At 33.5% G+C, this 10,734-nt stretch overlaps 1 long non-coding RNA gene across 1 annotated transcript; it reads left to right on the top strand.

The window, feature by feature from the left end:
- Positions 1 to 1,052: 1,052 nt before the first annotated feature.
- LOC139491164 (uncharacterized) lies at positions 1,053 to 4,235 on the top strand. The gene is made up of 3 exons (XR_011656472.1): positions 1,053 to 1,173; positions 2,566 to 2,681; positions 3,690 to 4,235. It is a non-coding gene; the product is annotated as an uncharacterized lncRNA (long non-coding RNA).
- The last annotated feature ends 6,499 nt before the right edge of the window (positions 4,236 to 10,734 follow it).

The following is a 10,734-nucleotide window of genomic DNA, read 5'->3' as shown; positions in this document are numbered from 1 at the left end:
CGAGTATAGGACAGGATGCTCTCGGGTGGCTTACAATACTTATCAAAGAGGAAATCCTGAATAATCATAGGTCTGTTATATGTTCCTTTAGAATTTCAACCAAAGATGAAGAACTGGATCTTCAATCACTGTATTGGATACCTAAACTACATAAGTGTCCTTACAAACAACGGTATATTGCTGGGTCTTCCAAGTGCTCCACGAAACCTCTTTAGAGTACATACAATCTAACTCGCCTTCATCTTGTAATAGTATTAAAACATTTTACACTTTACACAAGTATTCCACATTCCAAAAGACAAATTGAAAGAGTTGGTATTGCTTTGTTTCATAAAAAAAGAATGGCAAACGTAGATACAAGTATCTTGTCTTAGGCAGGGATAAATCATACTTTGTTAGGATCACTCTGATTCAAACAAAAAATTCTCCGAAACTGATATTATCAAGACGCTAGCCCAGTAAACACACGACGTACTCCCGACGTCGGTTAATGGTCGTCTGAACGTCATGTCGTTAGTTTACGTCGTACCAACGTTGTGGGAACGTAAAAATCCAACGTTGGATGCAGACGTACAGACGACGTTATGAAATTACGTCGGATTCACGTAAATTTAGTACCTTGTCAGGACGTTACATTTTATTACGTTGTGACAACGTGCTTATAACTGTCATAATCCGACGTAACATTTTGTTACGTCGTATCGACATTATAAGAACATAGTGAATACATTGTAAAAATCTAGTTTTATGGGACGAATTTTTGGGGTATGTCATAATGAGTATTCCTGGATATATCAATCATTCACCTCCACTAGAATATATTTACGATTTTTTCGATTTAAAAAAAAAAATCCCCCTTTTTTCCCGCAGACATAATTTGCATCCAAGATGTCAAAGAAAATATTACAAATCCAATTTTAATGTTCTAATATATGTATTTTATATGAATATTTATTGTTTATTATATCATTAAAATTTTGTCATCATTTATCACTTGGATTTCATAATCGTTTTTCACGATTTGATTAGTGTAACGTTCAGCAGTACTCGGGTTTTACCGCTGCATCCTATGAAAAGTCTGAGCATGCGCACTGTTGCCGCTTGATTTTTGAAAACAGTGAGGAATTGGCAGTGGAAATTTAGCTTGATCCAGATTCCAGAACAAAGAAAAAGGTAAAATAATGATTGCACATTACACCAAATAGGTTCTCCATGATAAAAACAAGTTTGATTGATGAAAATAACATTAAGGTACAGTATTCGACAATCGATTGATTCGACAAGAGTTGATTTAACAGCTGTTACCGTGTTGGGCGCCTCTTTCAAGTCGGTTATACGTGATCGTGTTGAAATATGATACTTTTTCTTATACTGTCAATATATTGCACTGATACAAGATATTTTAGCCATGATGTGTGTTATTTGAATCCATTTATCAAATTTCGTGATTAACTTGTGTTGTTTCTGAAGATATATGCAATTAAAAATAAGTAAAAACTGTAGAAAGTAAAAAAAAAAGGGGGAGGGGTGCACAGCCACAAGTACTTGTTTTCTATCTGTGACAAGAGCTACTATCCCTATATATTAAGGCTACAAGTGTCTGCTCTGTTATTTTTTGATAATCATTGAAGCATAAAAGTCTTATCCATGTTATCAATATCAGAAAATGTGAAGCTAAACATCTCAGCACTTTAGATATTTGGGTCCATTACAAACTCCGCACATTTCAAACTTGGCATATTACCAACCCGGCCTATTAATGATAATGCTGCATATATCACTGGGGGTCGTCGCTAACATGCATGAAATATTTGCCACTGGATGTTGAGCAACAAACGATCAATCATTGTATCACTGGGTCTGACATGGAAATAGACAATTGTGCCAATAAAGATGTTGTAAAATATAGGCGTCACAGAAAAAAATTAAGATAGCCATCACGGTTGTCGCAATAGGATTAGGTCGTTGTAGGAAGGCGTCCCAGAAAAAAATAAAAAAACAGCCTTCCAAGTCTTGAAAGTGTCATAATGATTTAGACTAGGATCTAGCCTTGAAAGTTGGGTAAAATTTTCTTGTTTTCAGGGTAAAACCCAGTTTACAGGTGTTAAAACAGTACATAGGGACATCTTTTTTGCTGTACAATTTATAATATGAAATCTACATGTTTATCAATGACGAGCTACATGTACAATCACTAAATATGTGATCAGAAACCATGTTGTAATAAATCATAAAACATATGAATTTTGGAATGCATTTAAATTTGTCACTTTGTTCTCCTAAAGATTTGTTGGACTAACATTTTTTTTTATATAAATAAGGCGGTGAATTTTCTCGTTTGAATTGTTTCACATTGTCATTTCGGGCCTTTCGTAGCTGGCTATGCGGTATGGGCTTTGCTCATTGTTGAAGGCAGTACGGTTACCTATAAATGTTAATTTCTGTGTCATTTTGGTCTCTTGTAAAGAATTATCTCATTGGCAATCATACCACATCTTCTTTTTTATATGAAACAGACAGAAGAATATAAAAGATAATTGAACGTATTTTTATTTATTTTTCCAGAGTCTTGTATATAAATCCACAGATCCAATGTGTCTGAGGTTGAGGAAATCATTGCAGTAACCATGTAACAGTTAAGCATGCACCAGCTCAAGAATTTGGACCAAGATTTTAAAAAGGTAAACATCAGTTGATCAGCTCTTTTTCTGTCCTCTTTAACTGAGTGATATAGTTTAACTCTTGTACTGTACGTACATACATGTACATTGAACTCAACATTGGATTTTGTTATCTAACGTTTGCCTAAACCACATGTTATGCAACCAATACACAACGCTTATTATCATAAAACGCAGAGTTTGAATTTGGAGAGCATCTGCTTTACTGTTCTCTAGATATGTCCTTTAAATTAAGTTTGATAAGATCATTTGTGGCTCATGGACACATTCTTCTTATATTAATTTCATTTATCAAATTATAATTTGTTGATTTTATAGATTGCGTTCATTGGCATATGCTATGAGGTCTTGTTGTATCGATGTACATGCTAAATTTATTAAGGTAGAATCCTTTGCATATATCTTAAATTAATTGAAAAATGACAATATTGTGAAACCAAACTTCCTTTATTAATTATTTGTAGAATAACCACTGGTTGCTCCAGAAAATATTATGTCCCCTCTCCCCCAGGGAAAGCTCTTTTCTTAAATTTTATTTGGGGGTGGTTGTGTATGAAATACCAAAATGCAAAGGAAGTGTTGTTCTTATTAATTTTTAATTCTGTCGGTGCTGGAACTTTTTTTTTTTAAAAGGGCTTAGGGCTGTCCCTTAGGGGCGGACATAGTATTTTCTGGAACAGACATAATTTCATTAACACATGTTCAATTTAACAACAAATTTATTTTTTAAATAAGAACGAAGGTTAATCATAAGTTATGAATAATTATATACTGTTGAAATTGTGTTAAATTTCTAACATACATCATCAAAATGTGTATAATTGGCAAAGATACAAACATCTCAGTAACAACATAAAATAATTATGAATCTGCAGTTTATTATAGGACCAGCAATAGAAAAAATATTGATTATGTGTAAACACAGGATAATTTTTAAGAACTGCTGTAATTCATAAGTTGGGATCAATTTATTTTTTTGTATTTTATAATTTATGATTTTTTTTTCAGAGATCTGAAACCAACACAAGACCAGCTGGGTCAATATTCCTAATGCACCTCCAAATGAGGAACTAATGCGCCATCAAATGAGGAACACAAAAGTTGTGTGTAAACAAAAATTGTCTCTGTAGTGATATTGAACATGTTTCATTTTTAACAAGTGACTGAGCTTTACCATTTGTGTTGATCTGGAAAGTAGAGGATCATAGTATAAATATGTAAAAACTATGGAGTTTTTTAATGTATTCAAAGTTTTAAATTTTCAAAGAAATTGTTGTGTGAAAAAAAAATCGCACTTCGTATTCCGAAAATTTAACCACATATATGTGAAAATGTCTTAGCTTCGAAACAAGCCATCCTACATATCCAGTGTACTATATTGACTGAGCTAGAGTAGAAAACATTACCAATACCAACTACGTGTATGCAGAAACAATTGTGCAAATTGCCCGGCTGATTAGAGGGCAGAAAACCAACATTTGGAATGACATGTACAATGTATACAACCAACACAAGACTAAAATTTGGAATAAAAATTAAAAATTCAGAAACAAACTATTATTTTTTTTATTGGTTCATGTAGCTACATGTACATTGTAAGAAAAAAGAAGTCTAAACTGTTGGATAGGTTTTGGTCTCTTGTGGACAGTTGTCTCATTGGCAATCATACCACATCTTCTTTTTTATACTCTCTCTAGTTGGTCAAAGGAAAAAAGCAATAGTTAGTTGAATTGAATTTCAGGTATTTTCTTCATTTGGGATATTTTTAGAAGTGTGTATGAATTGTGTAGAATATATATATTTATAAATTAGACAGTCAGATTTTGGGCCGATTTTCCTAGCTTGTAATCGTGTAGTGAATCCAGCTGAATGCATTTTCAGTAAATATTAAGGTAAATATGGTAGTTTGTTGTATTTCTGAATAATTCATTAAAAATGGTTTTCCGTCGTCAAAGTGAAACCTTCATTCTAGAATTTCTGCCATCATAGTGAAATCTGAGTTCTAGGCCACTGAAACACTAAACATTCACAATTTGAAGCACTTACCAAGATGTCATGTTGAAGGCTGTACATGTACCTATAATTGCTAACATCATCAATATTTGATTTTAGGATAGAGGGTTGTCTTATTGGCCATCATACAAAATTTCTTTTTTTGAACAGTATTATGTGTTAAAAGAAAGAAAATTTGCAAATTTGTTAAATGGAAATGTGTAATTCTTGTACTTCAGTATTGCAAAAGTTAAAAACTTAAGACTTTATAAACCTTAAACAACTATTTTTGGGAAAACTAGACATTTATACATTTCACACTGAAACCTGCCAAAGATTAATAAAAACCAACTTTTTGACAATTTCATATACAGCTGGCAGTTTGGAAATAGAGTACATATAAACAATTGTCCATCTTTCCCACATAGAAAAATTTACAACTTAAAACGGGTCAAAAGAAAAAATAAAGACCCTGTTTACATACTTCTTAAATGGAATTGCATTGATTTTATCAATTAAATGAGGACAAGGGACATTTATAGTTGTGCTGTGACGTTGTTACAACGTTTTATGATGGTAATAAATTACGTCACAAATTACGTTGTGCCAACGTTGTGTGGATGGTTGTCAGCACGTGCCTTGGAGTTCACAAAATTACGTTGTACCAACGTAATTTTACTACGTTGTCACAACGATAGTATTATGTTGTCACAACGTAATGTCGACGTTGGATTGTTTACTGGGAGATTTCTTGATAGACGTTCGGAGGACGTGTTTTATTTCAACCGACTGTCGGCATTCCAATGGGAACCAATTGTGCCCCTCTTCTGTTGACTTGTTTCTTTATTATTATGAGGCTGACTTCATACAGGAACTTCTTAGGAAGAAAGATAAGAAGTTAGCGATATCCTTTAACTCTACTTTCCATTATCATGATTATGCAGATGATGTTCTTTCACTAAATAGTTCTTTCACTAAATAATTCACAATTTGGTGACTATGTGGTACTCACCTATCCTATCGAACTAGAGATAAAGGTTACAACAGATACAGTTAAGTCTGCCTCATATCTTGACTTACATCTAGAAATAGACAATGAGGGTCGGTTGAAAACAAAACTTTACGACAAAAGAGATGATTTCATCTTTCCAATTGTGAACTTTCCATTTCTAAGTAGCAACATTCCAGCAGCACCTGCATACAGGGTATATATCTCCCAATACGATATTCCCGTGCTTGCATTTCCTATCATGATTTTCTTGATAGAGGGTTGCTGCTCACAAGGAAGCTATTAAACCAAGAAATCCAAACGGTGAAGTTGAAATCATCCCTTCGTAAATTGTACAGACGCCATCACGAGTTGGTTGACCGTTATGGAATAACCGTTTCACAAATTATATCGGATATGTTCCTTACGTCGTAACTACAATCCCCTTCCCTTTCATGAATGTGACCTACTGAATTAAACTATTTACCGGATTTGTTATTACATAAGCAACACAACGGGTGCCACATGTGCAGCAGGATCTGCTTACAGTTCCGGAGCACCTGAGATCACCCCCAAGTTTTTGGTGGGGTTCGTGTTGCTTATTCTTTAGTTTTCTATGTTGTGTCATGTGTACTATTGTTTGTCTGTTTGTCTTTTTCATTTTTAGCCATGGCGTTGTCAGTTTATTTTCGATTTATTAGTTTGATCGTCCCTCTGGTAACTTTCGTCCCTCTTTTGTGACCATCATCCCCCAAATCAATCCCAACTTTACTTTTGTGGTATTGAACCTTCTTATAAAATTTCAAAGAGATCCATTCACACAAACTAAAGTTATTGTCCGGCAACCAAATGTGTCTTCGGACGATGCGTCATACCATTATCATGATTAAACGATCCCAAAATTTTGTTTGCAGTCGTATACAAATTACAAGATTGCACACTTTAATGCCTTGCCTGCTATTAACTGTCCGTTGATTTATGTTAAAAGTCTCAAAGATAGAGGTTTTACTGCAAGTATCACATAGACAACATTTTTAAATATCCATTTAATGGGGTCAAGGTCAGATAAATCCACCCAGACAGACATGTTTACCAAACAATTATTCAATACACCTAATATAATTGACATATTGCTTATGGTAACTCAAAAACAGACCAAAGCACGAAAACTTTACTTTGAACATTTAACTATGAAAATGAGGTGAAGCTATGAATTTAAATGAACATGTATAGTATCCTACTACATTAATCTAGTAGAAATATATAACTGTATTGATGCCAAAGCTTATGGGTTGACAATTCAAATGGTGATCTATAAATGTAGGTATTTATAAACTATATTTTGGAGTATCTATTTTAGTTTGTATGTAAATAATCTCCATGTTCAATTTGGGATTTGGTTACCTATGGCTACATTACATAGATATTGACTTTGGTTAACTCTGGTCACCCTCTTACCTTAATTCTTTCCTTTTTGTTTAGAGGTTCAAAATCAACAGAAGACTCTATAATAATATTAGATACACAAGAACTAACAGTTCAAAATTATTTGACAAATTGAGACTTGTGATTATAACCTGAATATATAGAAAGAGGAGGATGCCTGAATTAAAAAAATTAAGACAGAAAATGTAATTTAAGTAAAGAAAAAGTAGAAGAATAAAGGCATGTTTACCAGTTGGTTGATGTGTAGAAAGTCATTTATCAGTGATCTGAAAAATAAATGTACTGGTTTCAGTTAGCTTTCTCCAGACTGATTGATAGGTTGCTGCTTGTTTAATATCCACTAGTAATTATTTCATTCATATTTAGGACAAGACCAAATTTATATAATAGAGAGGTTCTGCAAGGTATATGTATGCCAACTAGCATGCATGCAGGATTGCAAAAAAGGTCATTGACATTTTAACAATCCCATTCAGACTTGATGTGGCTGTATTCAGTGTATTGTATACATCTCATACACACCCGGTATAATATGGCAAGCCGTTCTCGTCAAAACTATGTTTAAACCATTTTTCTAAAAATTTACACACTGAGAATTACAACAGAGCACACTGAGATTTAAAAACTTCAAAACGTACACTGAGAATTGAAAATTACACACTGAGAATTGAAAATTACACACTGAGAATTAAAAATTACACACTGAGATTTCATAAAGACGCACTGAGATTACAAAAATGAAAAACGCACACTGAGAATTGAAAATTACACACTGAGAATTGAAAATTACACACTGAGATTTCAAAAAGACACACTGAGAAGAAATAAACTGAAAACACACACTGAGAATTTGAAATTACACACTGAGAATTTAAAATTACACACTGAGAATTTAAAATTACACACTGAGATTTGTGCGCACTTTTTATGCGCACATATCTAATTAGCATACTTAATTTGAATCTATTACAAGCTTAATACAACAAGGGGACAGAACTCGTTAGTTCTTCGATTTGGTTCCAAATTATTAATAAAAAAAACTTTAGAAATACAAGAACAAGAAAAATACCCACTTACTCTTATTACAAAATAACAATCTGCAAAAGAATGCAGTGAAATGTTTACTCAAGTGTCTATCATAGCATATAAACGTAACAAAAATATAAAAGATTAACTAGCGAAATCAGGGAAACAGTTGGAAGACTTTTGAAAAGGGACCCACGGTTTTAAGTTAAAAACAAATCCCGATACACTGGTAGTTATGATCTGAATTATAATAGGCAACAAACTTATGAATATGAGCGATGTTTAGTCTTGAAATTTATTACGAATGTTGGTTGAAGGAATTGCATTTCATTATAATGACAAGAGTTCTTGAGATCAAGATATTAATCTGTTGAATTATTCATCTCATGAATATTCATTAGTAATTTGCATATTAATCTCAGTGTGTATTTTTGAAATCTCAGTGTGTAATTAACAATTCTCAGTGTGTGTTTTTCAATTTATTTTATCTCAGTGTGTCTTTTTAAAATCTCAGTGTGTAATTTTGAATTCTCAGTGTGTGTTTTTTATTTTTTTAAATCTCAGTGTGTAATTTTGATTTCTCAGTGTGTTATTTTAGGTTTTTAAATCTCAGTGTGTATTTTTTTCGAAAAAAGGGTTTAAACATAGTTTTGACGAGGACGGCTTGCCATAGTATAACCCCGATACAGATGAAACCGGACGTTGACGCGTTCGAATCGAACACATCGATCGTGTAACACTGAGTTCAGACAGTAAGAAATGAATACTTTTAAAGAAAATCCAATATCTATTCTTCGGATATAATTCAAGGCCGTAACTAGGCATCTTATTTTAGTGAGGCAAAATAGTTGAGCCGAGCGAAGCGAGGCGAAATTTTTTTTGGCGGGTATGAAATGAATGGTGCAAAATCCTGCATTCTAGGCATTTTTAGAGAGTTTGATAATGTTTTAAATTTGGACACTTTTTATATAAATTTTTCATATTTTTAGACTTTTATTAACACCAAATTTTTTTACAACTTTATTTAAATTTATATGTAAGATTATCATCTAAATATCACTGATTTGAGTCTGCTGCTAGAAAATAGAACAAACATCGATTCAGTAGACTTTGCCAAATTTTTCTATGGCCGGTTCAGTCAAATCGCTTCAGAATCATAATTTGGTCTGCTGATATCCTTATCGCGATGAACATGGAGCATGGCAAGACCGCACACTCTCTCGCCACTTCTGCATGTCCTTTTCCAAGTTTTCAGTCGTTTCAGGACAGTCTATGTTTCTAAAGGTAGAACATTATCATCAACACGATGATCAATGTCTCCTTCCAATTCCTTCTCCATCAGCAATTCGGTATCAGCATCGGTAGTAACAGTTTTGTTTGCAAAAGGGAATTAAGCTTTCCTGTAAGCACCATCATACAGTCGCCCATCATACAGTCGCAGTTACAAAATATTAAACTTGCTTTTATGCTGACAAAGAGTAGACAAACTAGGGATATAATGAGATAAGATACATGTATATGATTATATCTATAGAGTAAGTATATATGATATGGGTACAGGGGAATTAGAATGGAGTTTTTGACGTTTACATGTAGCATAGGCGGATCCAGGCCCTCCTTTTTCATGGGAAAAATTTGGTTTATTATATAGGGAATCATTGAAGCATGACTGGAGCGGGGCCCCCCTTAGGTCAGTCAGCGCCCCCCCCCCCCCTCCTTGGGAAAAGTTCTGGATCCGCCACTGTGACAGTAGGTCCGTAATGTCAAATTATTTCTGGAAATAGTTGGTGGTATTTTAGTTCCAGAATCTATAAATATAGGGGTTGGGGGTGTCCGATTCCGAAACCCCGAATATAAAGAAACAAAATTCCGTAGTCCCGAATAAGTAAAGACAATCCTGTGTTAAAGGTTCTACCATTCCTCAATAATATCAAATTGTAATATGGGATATTCTTTCAATTTTTAAGGTTAAAGAAACATGGATAAAAACTAATCCATGCATGTTTCATATTATTTATGTTTTATTTATCTGTAAAGAGAAAGATTAAAGTTAGTGAAATGAATACGCAGACAGGACTGCCCCCTTGCGATGCCCATTACTTGATTTGTCAAAAGTTGGTGAAACGGAGAAATGAATACGCAGACAGGACTGCACCCTTCCGAAGACCAGTACTTGATTTGTCTGTCTACTTATCGTTTTTGGATTGTTCTAATGAAGTTATATGCAATACTCAGACTCTGTTCACAAAAAAAACCTAGAATTATTCCTTCTTTACCGTCAGTGACTTTTCCTTTTAATGCAAGAGCCTGTTTTTATTACTACAGATCCATGATGATTATCGTCACTAAGTTAATGTTATCGAGAAACATCACCAGTTGAGATGCTGAGTTATATCCAGGAAAAATAGTTTAAAAGAAATGATGACAAGTTATAGAAATTAAGGTTGAGACAGAACAACAAATGACTTTTATATTTATATATATGTATAAAAAAATAAATGATCAGTGTCGAAATTTTAGTGAGGCAATTGCCTCACTTGCCTCAAGGGTAGTTACGGCCTTGATATTTTGCTCCAATATATTGCCATAATACTCATTAGT

Source organism: Mytilus edulis, chromosome 10 (assembly GCF_963676685.1).
Source record: "Mytilus edulis chromosome 10, xbMytEdul2.2, whole genome shotgun sequence".
NCBI lineage: Eukaryota > Metazoa > Mollusca > Bivalvia > Mytilida > Mytilidae > Mytilus > Mytilus edulis.
This window is presented reverse-complemented; position numbering and strand designations above follow the sequence as displayed.